Here is a 19675-nt window from a genome sequence, read left to right as displayed (position 1 = left end):
AGTGGCTGCTACACATATGCAAACTTCAATTTGCCCGAAGGCAACGAAACAATCTCATCGTACAGGACACTCCCGTGAACAAATATGTGCACAAGTCGAGGCATGGAAATGTTAACGAAAAATACGACTGTGACAACTTGTCTCTTTTGAGGGACAGGTATGACGCGGAGGAAAAAAAGAAAAAGTTTGGAGGAGAAGAAGGAAACAATTTATCAAAGAAGATATAACCCGCGTGAAGATACGTGCGTATATACGTACACGGAAAGAATTTTTAGTTCTCGAAATTTTTCTCGAATTTGACTATTGTCAATTGATTGCTTTAAAGCAGTCTGTCTTGGGACACCGATCGAGGTGATCAAGGTATAAGAAATTTTTGCTTATGTGATTCTCGATCTGCTCTCGCAGTGTCCGGAAAATCCTGTCGATTTTCTGCGTGCGTTTCGGAACTCCAGTGTTGTGCTATAGTGCAGTGCCATTTTACCGTGTGCACTGTAAAATTGATTTATAGTCACTCAAAATATCGTACGTTAAAAGCAATAAGTAATGAAATGGTAACGATGTCCCACGATTATTGGTCTCTACGATAAATTTTATCGTGAATTTCATAGGAAAAATTAACGAAAAATTCTCTCCGTGTAGTTACGTATTTGTGGAAGCGAAGCATTGGCGTATCTGACTTGCAAAAATGCAGGCGTGTGAGCGGCGAAACAATATTTTTCAAAAATGCAAATCATTTTTGCGAGGTAACGGATGAGTCGCTCTGAATAAATTGGTAAGGATGCGGGATGGAAATGACATTCAAATTGTGCCGTATAGGAAAATGACAAAAATATACATACGCGAGGACCGCACCCTTCATACATCACACGTAATTGGCTGGCATCCGGGTATCATAAGAAATTGAATTTCCCTCCAATTTTCAGTCTGCTACTCCCACCGCGTGTATCCGAGCTACAGCGCGCAGCCATGTTGTCCACTTAACCTCAAAAGTGTACACTTCAAAACAGCCTCTCCATTTCAAGTATGGTTACCCACCAGCCGCTATTGCCTATGAAAGGAAGAGTGGTAGAAATCTCTACTTAGGCTCTTGTCGAACGTGTCCATATTCAACACGCTTCTCACTGTCGGATCAGTAAGCACAGATGTTCTGAAATGACCAGTGGTCAGTTAGTTCCCATAGTGAACAGATCGACAATGACCGACTGGGGTTATTTGCGCTTAGCAAAACGGACCAATGGACGTGAACGTAGTCACGATAAGCCACTCCTGGAACAATCCTAAGTACCGTGAGATGAGATCGTCGTCTTGGCCGACGTGAACTAGCATTGACCACTGGTCAGTCGTTGCTAATTGAACGATGTTCGCACTGTTTAGGTAAAGGGTTGCTAATAAGGGGTGGCCAATGAAAGCTGTGCGCGAAACGAATGAGAGCATGAAGATGGACACGTGCACCCTGTCAATCTGAATTTCCTGGATATCGTAGAACGGTTGAGGAGTAATTGAGAAGAAGGGGAGAAGCATAGTATTTTCCCAGGTGGAACCTTAAACCGGAAGTAGCGAATCCTGCTGCTCACCCTGTTCGCTGCTTTCAAAGGAAAAAGAAAAAGGAAAAAGAAAACACAAGATCGTTATAGTAGGTTTCCAAAGTCGGAGACTGAAGTTTGGAGATCCTTTTTATTTTCTGACATACGGTGATCCAAATTGACCGGTGGTACGAGAGACAGGATCACCCTAGAGAGTGTAACGAGGACAGAGTAATGGATATGAGAGGAGAGTAAAGGAGAGCTAAAGAAAGGCAGGATACCGGCTATCGGCTTACCCCAATTTCACCCCAATCATTTTGAAACCTAAAACCGTCCCTTGGCTCCCTCGTATACAGACCTTTTCATACATACGTATATATGGCGGCGATATTGATATATAAAATCCAAAACCACCACTGTCCATACCCGTCTTCTGCAGGCGCATGAATACCGCTCAGCAGGATTGATAAATCGAGGGCTGTCACTATTTTCGGTGACCAATTTTTCACACGACACGACGCGCAAGAACACTGGGACATCGCGAACATTTTTCAACCGGTCACGCGGAACGGAATGACGTCTGATCTGCAGTATACCTTTTAATCTTGATATTCCTCGTGCAAAAACACTTCGACGAGTTTACATAAGTCAAATTATTTCATAGAGAAAACTTCTTACTTGAATTCAAATTTCGAGCCAATTTCTGTATCCGGCACATTTTATACTGAAACGCGTTATTTGCTCTTTTACGAAATCATATAGGTATATAAAGTTACGTAGGTACATGTGCACTTGGCTATTAATGCAAACTGCTTATGAAATTTCACGAAAGTACCTTTTCAGTAATTGTAACTGCACGTCGACGAATATAAGTCAGGAAATGTAAATTAGCGTCCAGTGCGTCCAGGCAATCACGCCCCGACGATAAAAAGGTGATAAATTATCAGAGCACGCGGAGACGATAGTTATCACGACCCCCTTTGCCACTGAAAGCCATAGAAAAATCCCACTCCTGTTTGTATTACCGTTAAGACCGTAACGCCACCAGTTTCGAATGTCCTGATTGCGATAGTTCTCGCACCGCGGCGCTGCAGTGCTACCGTTATATTTATGTCGTTACACAGTGCGTAAAGAACCTCTCATTTTTTTCTACTTTAAAAGGTGTCCAAAGACCTTTTTCCTGATAATGTCGTCTTTGAAGGATTAAGGTAGATGCAAGGCAGTTCTCAGCTACCTGGTATTACCGTAGCAGTAGAAGTTGTATTCGATTACCTGAGCTAACCCTAGCTAACCTCGATCTGTGGCATACTGTTTACATTTCCCTTGCGTTAACTTTTCCTCGTGTCATCGCGCAACCAACCGAGATGTCCAGTGTATCTTAAATCAATTGTGACTCCTGTCGAAGTTCCGTACAACGTGGATACAAGTAAAAGCTGTGAGGATACGAAATGGCAGAAGGAAAAGCAATCTCCAGTTTGATAGCTCAGGTAGGTAACAACGTAGATACGCCTCTGGTACACATTAGTCGTTAATGAGCGGTGGTTGCTAGTCACACCATCGCATCACGCCATAGGGGGATTCAGCTAGGACCCCATCGTGAGACCATCTCTGTTCTGAAACACCATAGACTATTCACAGACCCTCATATGGGGACACGTGACTGCTTTATAGCAAAGCGAGGGGTTCCAGCCATCGGACGTTTATCTTTTGACCAAAGTAAAACCTGCCGTGGCATCCAAGCCATTCGATTCTTGCTCGGACGAAAGTTACCCCATCCACGTAGCAGTTATTGTGATGCGCACAACATATTTATACCCGGAGTGTGTATTGTTTCATCGGGAACTACGCACAAAGGATGGGATCACAGCGTGCCGTTTGACCGGCTCGTTTTTACATTTTTCAATTTACCTCCAGTCATACGTACACTTCAATTTCCGCCCGGTGAGTATCACTATCATTTTTCCCTGGGATGATGATCATTACTCATTAGCCAACCCCCCTGTGCTTACATTGTCTCGTGCGTTTCATGACTAATAGGTAATGATTTTTATTTTCATTTCTTTCGCAGAGTACCAATGCTAAAAGGCTGAAGTGGATTTTTATACCGAACCAATTCAACTCTTGATATATTGAGTGTATCTCGAGTACCATGCAGACACTATTTCCTGCTGTAAAAATATATTCTTGCAACGGGATAAGTATACGGTAGTGACACACCGGCGACATTGTGTTGCAAAACTGAGGGAACGGGTTGCCGGGGTCCCAGTGAGTTATGGATATCGTGGGTGTGCCCTAGCGCGATACGTCAGGACACCGGGGTAAGAATAATAAAATGAAACGAAAGAGAAACGTAGCCATAGGGTATACGTATACCAGACTGGTGGCTACTGCATCTAGCGTAGCATAATATTCCTATATTGGCCGTTGATTCGCTTGCGGATCGATCGACCTGTGCAATTCGCGGATTGGTTGTAAATCTCAGCTGGTATCATTAGCGCTGGTTTTAATGCTCTTTATTTCGTGCATTGTGCAGACACTTTTATCTCGCTATTGTCTGCGCTATACGTCAATTAATTATATCGTGGTTATCAAGCCGAATGCGCCATTTGAGATATAATGAAATAGAGTATTGCCTGTTTTAGTATTGTTTCTGGTATACGTATAAATTGGGTTCATGGTTCTTTTAATCTTTTAGGTACCTGCGTCACGTTTACGTTTTTGATCATCGATTAAATAATTAGCAAGGAATAACCATCTGCACTCTCTGATAGAGAATGCGCGGTAATTAAGAAACGGATTAATTACGATGCGGGTCACGCGAGGAACGCCCTTGTGACACTACAGGTGACAAGGACAAAAGAAGGCTCAGTCCGGAAATGTTAACTCATTGAATTTTCACCCCTAAAGCGGGTAAGGAAGTATTTATTAGATTGGAATCTAAACGCCCGAAAGCCTAAAAGCGTATTTCCTTCGCCGTAGGTGGCTTTCGAGTTTCGACCCCTTATACACATCCCGCCGTTCTGAGGGTCCTAGAAATTAGTGGGTGCAACTTTATTAGCTCCTATCACGGAATTGGTATGGCTCTTATATGCAAGTGTATCAACCTTACACAATCGTCATAAGTGACCGTGTTCTAAGAATTTTTTTTAAATTGCAGAAAACGACAACCGTGAACCACCGGAGCTATACTAGAAAATCTTTTAACGCTCCTATTCATCATCAGGCTATTTCCTGTCAATGGAACCACTATTATCTGAGAATTACAACAACACAACAAGTCCTTTCGAGAGTCTCTCGATTCATAATAAATCATCGGTGTCAGCGGCTTGTAAACCGTCATTTCCCATCATTATACATTGAACGTCGTCGAATATCCAGTCGAGCGTAAAGGCCTCGTTTGAAACGCGCGCTTCTCTTCCGTTCTGCCCAATTTCACCGATTTTCCGTCGGCTTTGTGTCGGTTTATCGTTTTCGAGGCTCGCACTGCCAAGAGATCATTAGTATTAGCGTAAAAGCGGGTCTGATATTGTCGTGAAATTTATGACGTTTACCTGAGTCCTCCAATACGGTCGCTACCATATACACGTCCGCATATGTCATAGTTTTTCTCGTCTACCCATATAAGGGATGGTAAAATCATAAAATCAGAGACACACCCCTAGCAATAAGAATCATGAACGCGCAGCGTCGAAGGATTATTTATCGAGTTTACTATTTACAAAGTGTCTATAGCTATACTAGGTAGCTCGGTAAGAGACTAGCAAGAACCATGGGGTAAAATTTACAGCGTACACTCAACACTAGGGTCGCGCAAATCTTTTTGTAAACCGTGACAAATGGCCGGACTAGTCGACCGGTTGTCACGCAAGAAATTTCAAGGATTCTTACCAATGAGCGACGGCCATAGAAAAATCCCATTCGAATCCCATAAGTTTTTCTAGACGCGCGTCAGCCCCGGATAAAATCGCTATCTATACACGGTAGCGGCTAACTAATTCAAAGGGTACCGAAAGCCAAACGATTTATGGCTGTAAATATTGAGATAATCGATAAATCCACATCAATCACTTTCGCGCAGCCATCGAACAAGATATAAGAAGAGGACGAAGAAGAATGCTCTTAAGAAAATGACGAAGATCCTTAAGTAGGATTTGGTTATTCGTGTAAATTCATAGCCACAATTAAAAAAAAAAAAGATCATATGTCAAACCGTCACGCATGACTCAGGCTCCTCTCTAGGTGTCCATACTTCTGATCTACGCCGTGTGAACATTTTTCCAAATAGCGTCGTCGTTCTAAAAGACATTTGAAGGGTAACTGTTTGTACAAGCACCCCGGTATTTTTATCTGAATGATGGTGACTCATAAAGATCAGAGCGCACGCATGTCCCCCAGCCTTTCGTCCTCACTTCTGCGTTTCATACAGCCTTACTATGGCCTATAGCATATCCATGTACGCTAGATAGAATATATGTATACTATCCGTACTTCTGTATATGAGTGCGTTTGGAAGGCTCGAGTGTGCTCGAATGTGTACTTAGCGGCAAAGAACACACTCGCTTCGCATGTTAGTATAGAGATTATGTCGTCCAAGAAGTCTATAGTTAGTTAAGGCTACCATTCTTCGTTGGCAGCGGCGCTTTGAGACGTGGAAAAAAATGTCGCCCTGCAACAATTAGACATTAATTCTATTGAGGGGTTTAAGGGGGTCAGCATTCTTCTTCTTCTTCGCTCAAGAAGGATTAACTTCCTTCGACGTATGTAACGGTTGTACATACGTATGACTGAGGTACATGCATATCATTCCTAATATCAGGTACATTAAGGAAGAATATTTCTTTTCTTCCCTTTGTCAATCCCTTATGGGTTTTATACGTGGTAGATGGTAAACAGTCACCGTGTACTATTAACATGTTTTAGATCCATCAGAGCCACCGTTAAGCATCGATTCGAATTATGGTAAACGACACCAACCAACCGGCTGGGTCTGGCTTTCATCAGGGTTGCCTACACGAAGATTAAACCTGTCTCCTGCCAGTTCCTTATCATTGCTTGTCGGATAGTCGTGGAGTCGCCAAGCAGTCTGTACGTCGGTAGTAACAGCCGCATGTATCCCCTAAAAAGATCATATCTTAAAAACACTTTAACCACTGAGACGATCCATGCGCGTGACAAAAAGTACGAGTATTTTCTCATCTTTTATAATTTCTCTCTTTTTTCCACTCTTTATCATCTCCTGCACGCTTCAACTTCGTACGTCTTTCTGTGTGCGTGAACGTCAGTGCCTCGAGAGCTCGGCAACCCCGAAGGGCGAGAAGTTAATGACGTTAAACGAAAGGGCGAGACGAGGAGTGTGGCTCGATTCTATAGCAATTTTTCAAAAAGTAAATGCCGAACACATGGCCCTGCTGGTTCACGGGGTAGGTAACCTATCGTTTTCTAGCTATGGGATATGTATGCTTTATGGTTTTATAATACGGAAAGTTGACCGAAGGAAGGGTCCGAAGGGAATCCAGTGACACATGGCTTCCTAGCTCTGGCTGTGACTATTGGGGTGACCAGTTCAGCTGTCCACTAGAATGCATTGGGTAATGAGCCATTGCGTGGACGGTTTTACTCCTAATAAAATCCATATCAAGGTCTAAGGTCAGTTGATTTATATTTTTTATCAGTACCCATGAATGTTGGATTTATATGACTATGTCGATTTTTTTTCCCAGCTCGACACATTCATTTCTCCATACCGGGAAGGATCATTTGGAAGACGACTGGTAGCCACTCTTGAAATTAATCGCGGCGAATGAACAAGCGAGAACGAGTGTCTTTATCTATCTATCTCGGTAGACGGCAGGCATCGTGGGAGACATATTCCTGCGCTATTTCCGTAGGGTGGTTTAACTTTTTTAACGTGCTATGGGTGCCCTACTATATTTAGCCACGAGCCATGCACCACCTTGCGACGGGCCGCGCTTTCCTTTTTATCGGCGTATAACCCTTCATACAAGACTATTTCAAGTCGCATGGGAACGCGGTTCAGCAGGTGCCTCCATGCGATTATAAATAATCAGTGTTTTGCTCGTAGGGGCCTGTGCTTTTTAAACAGCCATTCGACCGTGCTCTGACCTAACCACCCTCATCTGGAACTAGGTGTAAACATATCACGCGTGCAGATCATACGTATGGCGACGTACGAGGTGCTAGACGCAATTGCTCATCGCTCGTTGTACGAGGGAGATTCGTCAAAAGATTTCTCATGCCAGACATGTAAATGATATTTATCATTGAGGTTAGGAACCGCATTACTACGTATCACGTTAGATATATGATCTGTCTGGCTTTCTTTTATTTATCTATCTCGCTTCTTTTCTCTTTTTCACAGCGCGCTCTGACAATTCGTTCAGTTGACTCACGAACGGCAGAACTAAAGGCATTGAAGTGGATGGAATCCATCGAAGATTCTGATGAATGCAGAAAGACGTATGCCGTAACATGTAACGTAACGGCGAATGGCGACTTTGAAAAACGTGCAGTTTCAACAGGTGCTTTTGCGAACTTGAAGTATGCAGGTATGCAGAAGTAAGCACTCGTCTTTTGAAGAACCTCTTCTACGTGCACACTCCACTCGTGCACAAAGCGGGCCCGTATATTTCTCCTTTCCATCTCGAGAGCGCGCAGAGACTCTCTTGGGGAGTACGCGAGGAATCTCTCTCTCTCTCTCTCTCGCTCTCTTTCTTTTACTTTATTTCTCTTCAAATCGGATCTCCTCTCTTCGTCTATCTTCCTTCTTCCCTTCGTAGTCTCTACCACGTGCCTCTCGTATGCTCATTCCTACGGGACAGTCTGCTCGCGTCGATCTCTCTATCTCACTTCCTCTCTCTGACACTGTTAAAAATCGAGAAGACTGTTGCTGCCACCCGAAAACGTTTTGCGGTTAATCCACTGTTGGTAAAATATGGTGGTCATTAAAGTTGCGTTCCGTTTACAGCACGACTGCATACACGCATTATATAGCGGCACTACTCGAGATCTTCTATGGCGTAGCCGGCAAGACGTTAACCCATTTCGAAGTGAATTCTTTTGTGAGAAAGGACCCACGTGAGATATTAGACGCTTTTTCGTTTCAACGCTCAGAGATTATGCGTGTTGAGTTATCGTACCGTTGCTATGCGATCCCTTAAGCTTTTATAAATAAAATACTAATATTATCCCTTGGGTCACAGTAATTTAAGAAACGAATAGCTATCAATTAATATATCTATAGGTTTGTTGGAACTCTAGTTGAATTTGTCAATATATAAATATTCTATTAATCCATATGTGTTTTAGGTAAATACGTTTTATACTGTGGTCATCCGAACCAGCCCAACTGGGATGGAGCGAAAGAAATGGGTAACATCAGGCAGTTTGAGGCCAGGAGACAAGTTCGGGTCAATTCCTCTTGAGCTTTACTCTCATCAAGCTCCATTCTCTTCTCTACTTGAGAAGATTAGACTGTCACAAGCTTTTCCACGTTTCCACGTTTCACAATGCGTGCCAGAAGGGGAATCTCCATTGAGTGACCGTATCCACTCGAAACAAAAATAATTCTGTCCCTACAGAGTCGGGGCTATGTAAGCCCTCGACAATGGGGATGATATTTTCTCTAATGAACCAAGATGAGTACACTCCAGTGCCAATTACACTCGAGCCACGTTCCGTATTCCGTGCTGACTGCTACTCGACTTGTCATTTCAAAGTCGAAATGTCGACGGGAGAGAACGTCGGGAAGAAAAGAAAAGAGTACGAGGAAGGAGAAGAAAGACGAAGAAACGTCACTGGAGTACCGGGAGAAAATAAATCATCGTGCTTATTCGGTTTCAGTAAGATTTTTTAAATCTTTAAACGCAACCAGACAAGATCAATCTCGAAAGTAGCTCAAAACAGAGATCCAGAAGCATCGGTCCATCTTAATTTAGCATAGCTTACGCAGATCACAATAAACCAAGTTGATAGGGTCAGTCCGAACCGTAAGCCTTGATTAACGGATTTAATTATGGGATTGTGTGGGGCAGGATTGCAGTGGTCATTATGGGGGCCTTAGTAACCCGTATCCTGTACAGAATATATACAGTCTATATAGCCGTTTATATTGATATATACGATATATATAGGTACATATACGTTCTGCAACATATATATACAAAGCAACATAATACTAAGCACCGGTTTCGTTCCTAAGGGAATAGGACTTTAAATTCAAAATCCCATCTCGTGGCAGTAACGCTCCTCTGTACGAATTCGAGATCCATTAAATGCAAAAGGATAATTAAGCCTGTAATTAAGACTCACAATCGTGAAAGCCTTCACGGTGGCTAAGTGAGAAAAACAATCAATCAAAGGACACACGTTGAGACACAGAGACCGTGTCACGATTCTATACGACGTCAAACGTCCCAAACCATTAGTGGGGCCTATCATTTGTTACCATCAAGGATCCTGATATCCACTAATACCGTGTTTCACGGCTCTGCGATTCGACCTAAGCGAATAAGCGTATTAGCCCTACATTTTAGCACGCATATATGCACCTTCATGCTTGCAGATTACATATGGACATATATATATATCTACGCATGTGGGACAGGTATTGATTCCATCCCGCGAAAGGGCAAAATCGTTTGAGGGATTACTTCGGGTTCGGTAGCTGCTGCCTCTGAAATCGGCTAAAATAGCGCAAAGTCCTGTTACGTGCTGGATTACTTTATATTGTAGTAGAACGTTTGAAAATCTCTTTTGTATATATTTATTAAAGCTGGATAATTTAATTCAGGTTCAACTGGACGGGATATATGGAATCGTGCAATCTTCTCTTCCCTATTGAGGTCCTTGGAAATCACCTTCGGGACAAACCTTACGGGGTTGCTCGAGGGCTTCTGTAAATTCGCAACCAGTGAATTCGAACCCTCGGCCAAATGAAATCACGCTCGATCTAACGTTATGCAAATACAGCGGTCACTATCTGGTCAGTTTTGCATATGAATGCCAAGGGGAACGGTACACTTAGGTCCTAGGTATATACGACTCTAAGATGATGCTAATCAGCACCCGAAAATCTACCCCGTGGAATGGTTCGTTTGGTTTAGTGCTTTCCAGGGTCAGCGATGAATGGACAGCCGGTTGGAACCGGAGGACCTTGGTACCTAATGGTCTTGACAGGACCGTTTTTTATCAGGACACAGTCCCACGAAGAATTTGAAAATGAAATGAACATCTTTTGTATATCGCGTATGAAAATATTACAGATATCTGGAAGCAATGTTAGAAAATTATAGAAAGTCGTACAAGCTGGTTTTAAGAGTCCCAACGGCACCAAATGGTTTCGACGACCGTGCTATAGAGAATATAATCCCATGGGGTAGCACCTACTTCGCTCGATACATGTAAAAGTATTGTCGCTTATGTTAAGCAATAAATTGTTAAATGAGACACAGCTAGACCGACAATTGTTGTCCGTTTATCTGTACCGACGGTATTACCCGGAGGGTGCGCACCCTCTGATTAAAAATTCTCGCGTGGTTAAGCCTCTGATAATGATCTTCCCTAACCCTTCTGCCTCTGGGGTTTATACAAGTATATGGTCGAAAAATGATTGTACTTATTCAGTTACCGTGAGCGTCGCCACCAAAGCGCAAATGGCTTGAGATCGTCAGGAGCGTAAGTTAATTGTATTTAATAAACGTCAATGACAAGACTTACGTGCGTTTATTGATAACAAATTTTTTAAATAAATTTCTTACTCGGTTCGAACGTTACTCGATATTTTTCATAGGTCGCGCAAGGGTTACTCGGGGTTACCAAGTACGACACCTAACGATTATAGGAAGCTCATTGTTCGCCCCTCGTTAAGGGCGGCAGATTGTATCTCTAAGGTCGCACGTTATTAATTAATATACGAAAGATTAAATGAATTCCTATTGATAATAATTGCAATGCAGGCAGCTAGCCACCCGTGAGTGGATCTGAGCTTCAGAGATGTTAATAAATGTGACAACGGCCCCTGTGATTAAATGTAATATTTTAATGACACCGTATATATACGTATACCATTCAGACTTTGAAGAAACGTAATAATTGAAGTGCCCCTCGAGATTCTGCGAGGCGTAAAACCAAATCGACGTAAATTCGCAATTTCGATGTTAAAAAAGGCGCAAAAAAAAAAAGTAGTACCGCTCCCGAATGGAATTATCCGATAGGCGGAAAAGCGGCAGTGGCCTTAAATACGCGGCACCATTAATTAAATATTCAAAATCGCCATTAATCCCTCAGTGGTTGAAATCAGCCTGACGAATCCAACGGTTCGAATCTGTGGCTTAGGCAAATGAAGCGGCCTGTATGCAAATACAGTTTTATGAGAATCCATCGTATGCTAATAAATTTTTCCATGGATTCCCATGTACGGGGAGGCTTTTGACGTGTGACTAACGACGTAGAATTAACACCCTTGGTACCCGTAACGAAAGTTCACTGCGAATGTTCTTGGTCGGACGAATGAAAACCAAAGGAAGGGTACGAGGGGTGGATTTTCCCGTATAAAAGATCGAGAAAAAAAAAGAGGAATAGAACGGAGAAGAGGTTAAAGGTGCATCCCTTGCACCTTCCACGTGTTTACTCGAGCCTATGAAGAAAGCAGAAACGATCAATCAAAAGAAAACAAATGCTCGGGTACCTGTTCGACGTTCGGTGGAGTTTGCGCGGGCTATTCAAATTCAAATTCCGAAGTTAACGAACAAGGTGGTTTCGTAATAAATGACACGGGCAAAAAGTCGCGTGCACCCCCGGTTAATTATTCAGGCTAAGGGGGTTGTAAGCAGATTGGTCTCACCCTAAGCTCTATCTCGCTACAACAAGGGCGAGGAGCCCGAGACGGGAACCCCGGAGGAGCCGGTACGGATGAGCCGTGCTAGAGATTTTAAAGCACCCCTCACTCACTGACTGGTGTCTGTGATTAGAACAGGAAATATGCTAAGCGTACTTCCAATTATCAGACTGTCGAACGCTAAATTCAAATCCTTTAGAATTCTCCCGCCTTTTCCAATTAGCCAACGGTACCGACATAACCATAACCTTTATACCCATAGAAAAACAGGCATGGCCTGTACGGACCAATAGAGAGGAACTTGGCTGTCGAATAAAGAGAAAGTGCTTTAGAACTTTCTTATAGCAGCTACGTGGAGTCTAAATAAATTCCACACCCTTGCCAGTCACTCTTAAGGGGCAGTTTCCACCGGTTTGTACTACCTATACGAGTCACGGTAGAAAATCGTAAGAGGACATTGTCGTTAACTTTTACGAGGCCATTAACGTGTGCGCGTCTTCCGCGATTCTCCTGGCACGACTGGCCTGGACTTCGTGACGTCACCTCCGGAATGAAGGAAAAAGAAAGAAAGAAACTAAGAGAATGAGAATTAGTGGCGCGCACGTCGCTGTACCTTGGGATTGCTCGTAAAGTTCCAGGTCGCATTGTCGGGCGGTCGACTTTAATGGAGACGTGGATTATCTTTTGAAAAATTTACATACGAAAGGAGTGCGTTGGATTAATTCAAGACCGGCAGCCACCGCTGTGACGTCATCGATCCGTGGAAGATGATGGTGGGGAAAAAAATAGTGAGAGACAAAAAAAGAAGGATACGTCAAAGAGAGCCGGGAAAACTTACAGGAGGTGGAAGCGGGGACGAGATCCGTTTTGGGATTTGACACGCGTAGCTAAAACACAAGCTGGGGGTCACGTGCCGGTTACCAACATCACCGGGCTGTCAGGTCACGTGTACGCCCAAAAAGGGTTGAGATTTTCCAACCCCATCTACAGGGTTGACGGATCGTTCCGTTAAGTCTGACTGATACTTCGTCCGCCACGGGCTTCGCTTTAATTATGAGATATTATTCTGAAATCACGCCCCCGTAATCGTCAAGTACTTTTTAATAACACTTTTTTTTGTGAAAAAAAAAAATTTTTGAAAATCACTAGTCACTTTTACCCTCTAACACTCAATGAGCCCGTATTCACGCGAATGATTGGCTCAAGATTGGAGGAATTAAAATTTTATGGATTTCTTATGAGAATTCGTGGTTGTTTTGCTGCTCGAGGAGATCCTTAAAATCAACCCCTAATCCCACCGAACACTCACGGACAATACACATCCACCCTCTGCGTTTGGAATCCTCCACTTTACACCCCGCGCCCAACTCGAAAGAAACGGGTGATGGATGCCCGTGGTAATCCGTGCTAACTTCCTACGGGATTTGCCAGGGTTGCTCACGAAGCCACCCCTAATTCAAAGCCATCCTAAAACCTCGAAATCAAGTCAAGTCACAAAGTCTCTTGGGGCTAAGTGCGCTCCGAGACGCCATTCTAATTAACATCGTGTCGGCTTAAGGTTCGACGTTGAGAATTCAGCGTCTTCCGTGAATCATTACGAGGGCGGAAGCGGCGTACAAGATGACGGACAAGGGAAGCGGGATACGTCAAGGCCGTATCAAGCAAACGAAAACCCAGTGAAAAGGATATCAAATTTTATAGCACAGCCGTGAGTGATTTTCATTTTCAGTTCGCCCAAAATGCAGAGTAGGTATGCATTTTCGCAAATCATCCCCAGGCGGGATACCTAACCCTTTCGGGATTATCGAGCCCCATCTGGCAGAGCTCGCTGATGGCTCGTTACGAGACTGGCGTCTCGTTCGATAACCGACAGATATTGCTATTTATGAGCGTGGTTAAGCGATTCGTCGGATTCCGTGAGCTCGTCTTGACTCTTTCAGTACTCCACCTATGTGTGATCCTGGATATGTAAGTTAGAACGTGTTCCCACGTGAACGACAGGGATGGCCAGTGAGCGAAGTGATCCGAAGTGCAATCTAATTTTTACATAGCGAAGGGGTAGGTAAACCGGTACTTAATAGTTTCCTTAAACAGTAATCCAGCCTAGGAAAGACGAGCCCTGGTCACTGAGCCGGGACAGCTTTCATCCCCCTGTGCGTATAACTGATGTCCGGCTTAAGTCAACGTGGCTCCCGCTGCTTGGATCTGCAATGGACGAAGATATTTGTCACCTCATTGTTCGACCAAGAATCTCTATGCTAAGTTTCGCGGCCGAGTTTAATGTCACGCATATCCTCAAACGGACCTCCCAGCAGGAGTGTGTCCCGGGGCACCGGAAGTCCTGTGACATACGTCTTGTTAAGTTTCGCATGAAATTCACTATTTCATCACTGAAGTTTGCTCGAGACGTTAGCGAAGACGCATGGTTGCCGCTGTCTTTTGGAGAGGTGCTTAATAGGGGATGATAATCGCTAGGGTAATCACTGTAGACTAGGTATACGTTTCGTACTGTAACTTGTGTTAATGGTTATTTTTTTTTTAGAAAATTTTTAAAATACGTTCTTGTCTGGTCGTGGAAGACAAGCGTGCTTTTGGAAATAATCAGGATGTCAGTCAAAGGGTTGGAAAAATGGTGTGAAAGACTTTTTCCAGTTTAGAACGTGTTAATTTTCTAAATTTACGTAAACCAAAGAGACACGTCAATCACTCTCAGGTTGTGGTAATGAGTGCCGAGTTATCTGCTACACTATTTGTCTTCGGCAGGCTGCCACCGGTGGTACCGCTGTTCCTGTAGCAGAGGGGTTGAAAGAGTATCACGTATTACCCACACGCAAACGGAGAAAAACGTATCGAACGAGAATAGGGGAATGTCCCTGGGGGACATCATCAGGGAAATTGGATGCGGCATTTTTCAAACCCCCCAAAAAATATTCCTCGAGAAATTCGTAGCGAGTAGCAAGGGACAGCGCTCGTCTGCGCATCAATACATTGTAATACGGGGGATGGGTGACGTTTAGAAATTCGAGAAGAAACGAAGATAATAATAATATTGCATTCCCACGAACAAAGCCAAAAAAAATAATCACGAACATGGCGTCATTGATATTTTCATTCACGATTAAAAAAAAAACATTGCTCCTTAGTAGCTGCAGGTGAGCGTGTCAAAAATTTTGAAAAAAAAAACCCGTGGGAATGATTATCTAAATTAAATCCGATGATCTTAAGAGGAAGTGACGAGATGTCCGATTGCTTAGTAAATCGAAGGATCGATTCGGAGTTCATCGATGCGCAAACAAGTGATTTTATACCGAAACGATCAGAAACAGTGCTGACCGTATCAAATCGATGATTTACAAACTGATTGGTTTTCCCGTGATACACCTTTTTTCGCGTTTCCTTACTTTTACCTATCGACCTACCGCGGGCATGATTTTCCATGCAATCTAACTCCGAGCTCCAACCCAATGACCCTGTGGCGATCAGTCATTTCACAGTTCCATCGTGCGATAAAATCTACCCTTAACGCGGTAACCTTGCCAGGGTTGGCTAAGTTCGTTATAACTCACAGCAGGCAGATAATGCGCCACCGTATATATATTTCGTCCCATTGTCAACGCAATTATTCATATCGCTATCAGTTACCGACTCTTCCTTTCCGTTGGGAATCGAAACGAATTCGTACTTGGATATCAAGGGGCGAGCTTGAGGCCTCCTATCGTTCTGACACCTTTCATTTTTCTTGCTAGACAACACCCCTCCCCCACCCACCCGAGTTATGCACACGTGTGACTTCACATTGTTCAATTTTAAGGCTCGTCAAAATACAAAAAAAAAGTGCAGTGCGACAAAGACAATTTTGATTATAGTAATTTAAGAATTTAATTGGACAAAATGTGATTACAGGGGGTGCCGATTTTATCCCTGACAAGAGCTACTGAAAACAGGGTGGTCTCCAAGTGGCGTTGGTATCCGTCATAAAACGTAATGCACGCAAGATATTTCCAAGTGTGAAATATTTCAGTCTAATCCAGCAATATCATAAAGAAAACCCGCAATGCCGTCCATGGCGAAGCATTGAAGTCGTAACCAGGCATTAGGGCTGTTTACAAAAGGCCCTTCGACGTTGCTCTCCTCGGAATCGTCAGTTGAGCCCTTGTCGTGTACGACCTGGATGCGAACGTACCACCTGGTCCCGCCCTTCCCTTATTATCAACAATCGTAAAACGTCAAATTGAAAGTCCTACGTGTATAAGGGCGTGGTTCTCAAGAAGGCGATAGTACTCGACAGACAGTAAGTATACTTGTATACGTGTCGGGTATACTTTTGAAAAGTTTTATAACGTGACGAATAATATTGGGTCTTTCAAACAGACACGGGCATCACCGTCAGGAGGACGAAGCATAAATTTCATACGTGATGGCTACGTGTACAGGACGTTTCAAAGGATCGTCACAAGTGATACGAAAAGAAGATTGCGCAAATTGGATCTGGCAGAGGGTGACAAGACAAATGTCTAGTTCATCGGAGGAATAGAGAAGAATCGTGGGCCAAAGCCGCGATAGTCAATTAGCCAAAAAATTGGGACGTCGCGCAGTGAATACGTCGAAAAAGTAATTCGATTGAAAGGGAGGGTATAGAGATAAGTGAGAGAAGATGCCAGTCATCCCCCAGTAATTAGTTAAGGGTCGCTTGAGTGCCACACTGGCAGGAATGCCTCTCGCGTATCACTCTCCGGCGTCCCGACGCCTATAGTTTTGCAGACTAGCGCGGCAAGGGGACTTAGAAGTTAGAAGAAGCTAAATTCGGATCTGCCAGAGATATCAGGGAGGACTTTCGCATCTTTCCAGATTTGATTGATTAGCTCGGAAGAATGTAGTGTACCGCTTTCGCGCTGAACCACCCTCAATGACAGGGCCGACCCTCAATCTGTAGATATAACGCCTGACTATATATATATATATATATATATATATATATATACATGTATAGATCCACGTTATACACCCTTATACGATCATCATTATATACTTGTACCAAGTACGCTTGACGTTTAACAATTTTCTTCTTCAAGGGTAACTCGTATACCCATTTGAGTATTTATCAAAATCCGTATTATACAAGCCCCTAGCAAAAGGTTAAAATTACACGAAACCAATACTCCAACGAGCAATGGAAACCATCGAATTTCATAAAAATGTTAACATTTCGTGCCCTATCGTCCCCTGCAAAATGTCAAGAGCGATGAATGGTGCGACCTATGTCACACGAGGAAAGATACGTGACATTTTCTAGTGTATAGGCGACGGTTGCAATGCCGAATTACATACGTGCAGCCGCTATAGTCATACGTGGTTTAAACCGTTATGTACCATACATAGTATATCCATATGTAATATATACAGATCTATATATACTATATAGATATCTACCTAGAGCGTACTGTAAGCCGGTCCTTTAGGAACACTATGACTAGATTGTGCGTATGTATTAGGGGTGGACAGTGGTCATCTGTCAATGTCAACCCTCTCACCCAAGTGGCGTCGCGAGGAGGATACCGAAGGGAGGATCGAACTCGACCCTATGCTCCGGTAGCACGTGCCGATGTCCTCCTACCGTAGTATAGGCTGGCGCAACATACATGCCACACGCGATACAAGTTACGTACCCTGAACCACACACGGTACTTGCGTGATGTACTGTCGAATGAAAATTCCTGGAAATTCTCAGAACCTCGTCAAAGCATCCTGGTTGTATACATTGTCGAGTAGGAGGATCAGGCGTCGTCGATTGATCCTTAAGTCCACACATACGCCACTGAGGAAGATAATAGGGATCCATCATGGCGAATAAAATTTTCTACAGTTTAGCGACGCCACTTGCTCGTATAACTCGAAGAGATTTATAGGGTATAGGGTATAGCCTCAGTCGCGTTCGCAATAAAGCGGCAACGTTCATCCGCGAGTCTTGCGGTTACCCAGACAGGATCCACGACAACGTTTCGCACTCGCGAACCTATTGTAAATCGCCGAAGGACATTCTTCCCTGTATATCCTACTGGTATCCACAATGAATAAGCGGGACCGACTTACCGTAGCTGGTTTAGCCAGTTGGTCCTCGCTGGCAACAATATTTTACAATCTAAGGATTTTACGAGCATCTCCCAGCGGGTCCCGGCGGCTCTTCAATCTTCCTCAACGCGCCTATGAATATAAATACAAAGCCGAGCGTGATTTATGCTTCTCGCGGAAGAGAAAGGACGATTCAATAGTTCCCTTGCATTTTATGTCGCGGTCAACTGTTTACGCCCTAGATTTTAGCACCGAGCGATCCTTCGGTCGCTTTGGGTTTCTTCTTCTCGAGAGTCCGACGATTTTTATGAGGACTGTCGGAATTTTTCTATTACCGGTGTACTTAATATTAATCTTTCTTTTGCTTCTTTTTACCTCTTTCTCTCAGTGGGTAATGGTACCTTTCGAAATTATGGCGAACTAATTCCAGTTTCTCGTGTAGCCGTTCACGATACAGTGTCTTATTTGCACATCCACTTCTCTCTCGTGTTCATTCCAAGAGGTAGTAGATAAGCTGATAGATAAAGTGCAGCATGATCCGCTATGCACTGCGGGCGAAATTACATCCGGCATTATTTGCATACTGCGAGGAGTGCCTACTCCTCTTCCGGGGACGGGTAAATTCGCCAAGGGCCAAAATCCGGCGGGTCGTCGGGCATATCGTTATTAGGTTTTGATCCGATGACGGGCCGAGTCTATTGTTCCATGTAAATCTGACGTATGGGGGTAACTACGATCATTGATCGAGCTCGTCTTTCTTTGATCGACAGGTAATGACAGTTTAAACCCGTACGTATACCTACGTTAGAATTTACTGTCGCTCCGCGTTTAAGTATTCTCACAGCGTCAAGGCCAATACTTTCTCCCTCTCGTGTAATCCTTTCCGCATGCAGCCATAAGCCTCCTGTATGCTGCGGTCTTCGCTTGCGGAACGCGTCATGCATTTGATCCATGCTAAAACGCATTCGGATGTATTGCCTCGCGTTCCGGTTCGTGCGCTTACATGTTCCATGGCAAGAACATGCCTTCGAACTTGAAACTTTCATACGGACGTATTCACCGCACATATAACGCGTCAGCCTTCGGTTTTGGTTTTTTACATTTTTCTTTTTTTCTTTTTCCTCTCATTCGCTCTCGCTCGCTTCCCTCTGTACCGGAAACAAAAAATTCTCCGGGAACGCATCCAAGTGTCGCGAGAGCAAAACGTGCGAGGAAGAGATAGCTCTGT

General features: G+C 43.7%; 1 long non-coding RNA gene across 1 annotated transcript; it reads left to right on the top strand.

Annotated features, from left to right (window-relative positions):
* Window positions 1-3241: 3241 nt before the first annotated feature.
* LOC107274630 lies at window positions 3242-11133 on the top strand. The gene is made up of 13 exons (XR_001539509.2): window positions 3242-3464; window positions 3592-3841; window positions 4219-4433; window positions 4503-4598; window positions 4681-6312; window positions 6444-6608; window positions 6806-6943; window positions 7008-7169; window positions 7244-7407; window positions 7606-7809; window positions 7903-8089; window positions 8850-9382; window positions 10333-11133. It is a non-coding gene; the product is annotated as an uncharacterized LOC107274630 (long non-coding RNA).
* Window positions 11134-19675: the final 8542 nt, after the last annotated feature.

This window comes from Cephus cinctus, unplaced genomic scaffold (genome assembly GCF_000341935.2).
Source record: "Cephus cinctus unplaced genomic scaffold, Ccin1 Ccin1_scaffold0101, whole genome shotgun sequence".
NCBI classification, from domain to species: Eukaryota; Metazoa; Arthropoda; class Insecta; order Hymenoptera; family Cephidae; genus Cephus; species Cephus cinctus.
Note: the sequence above shows the minus strand (reverse complement) of the source record. Positions and strands in the feature narration are given on the sequence as shown.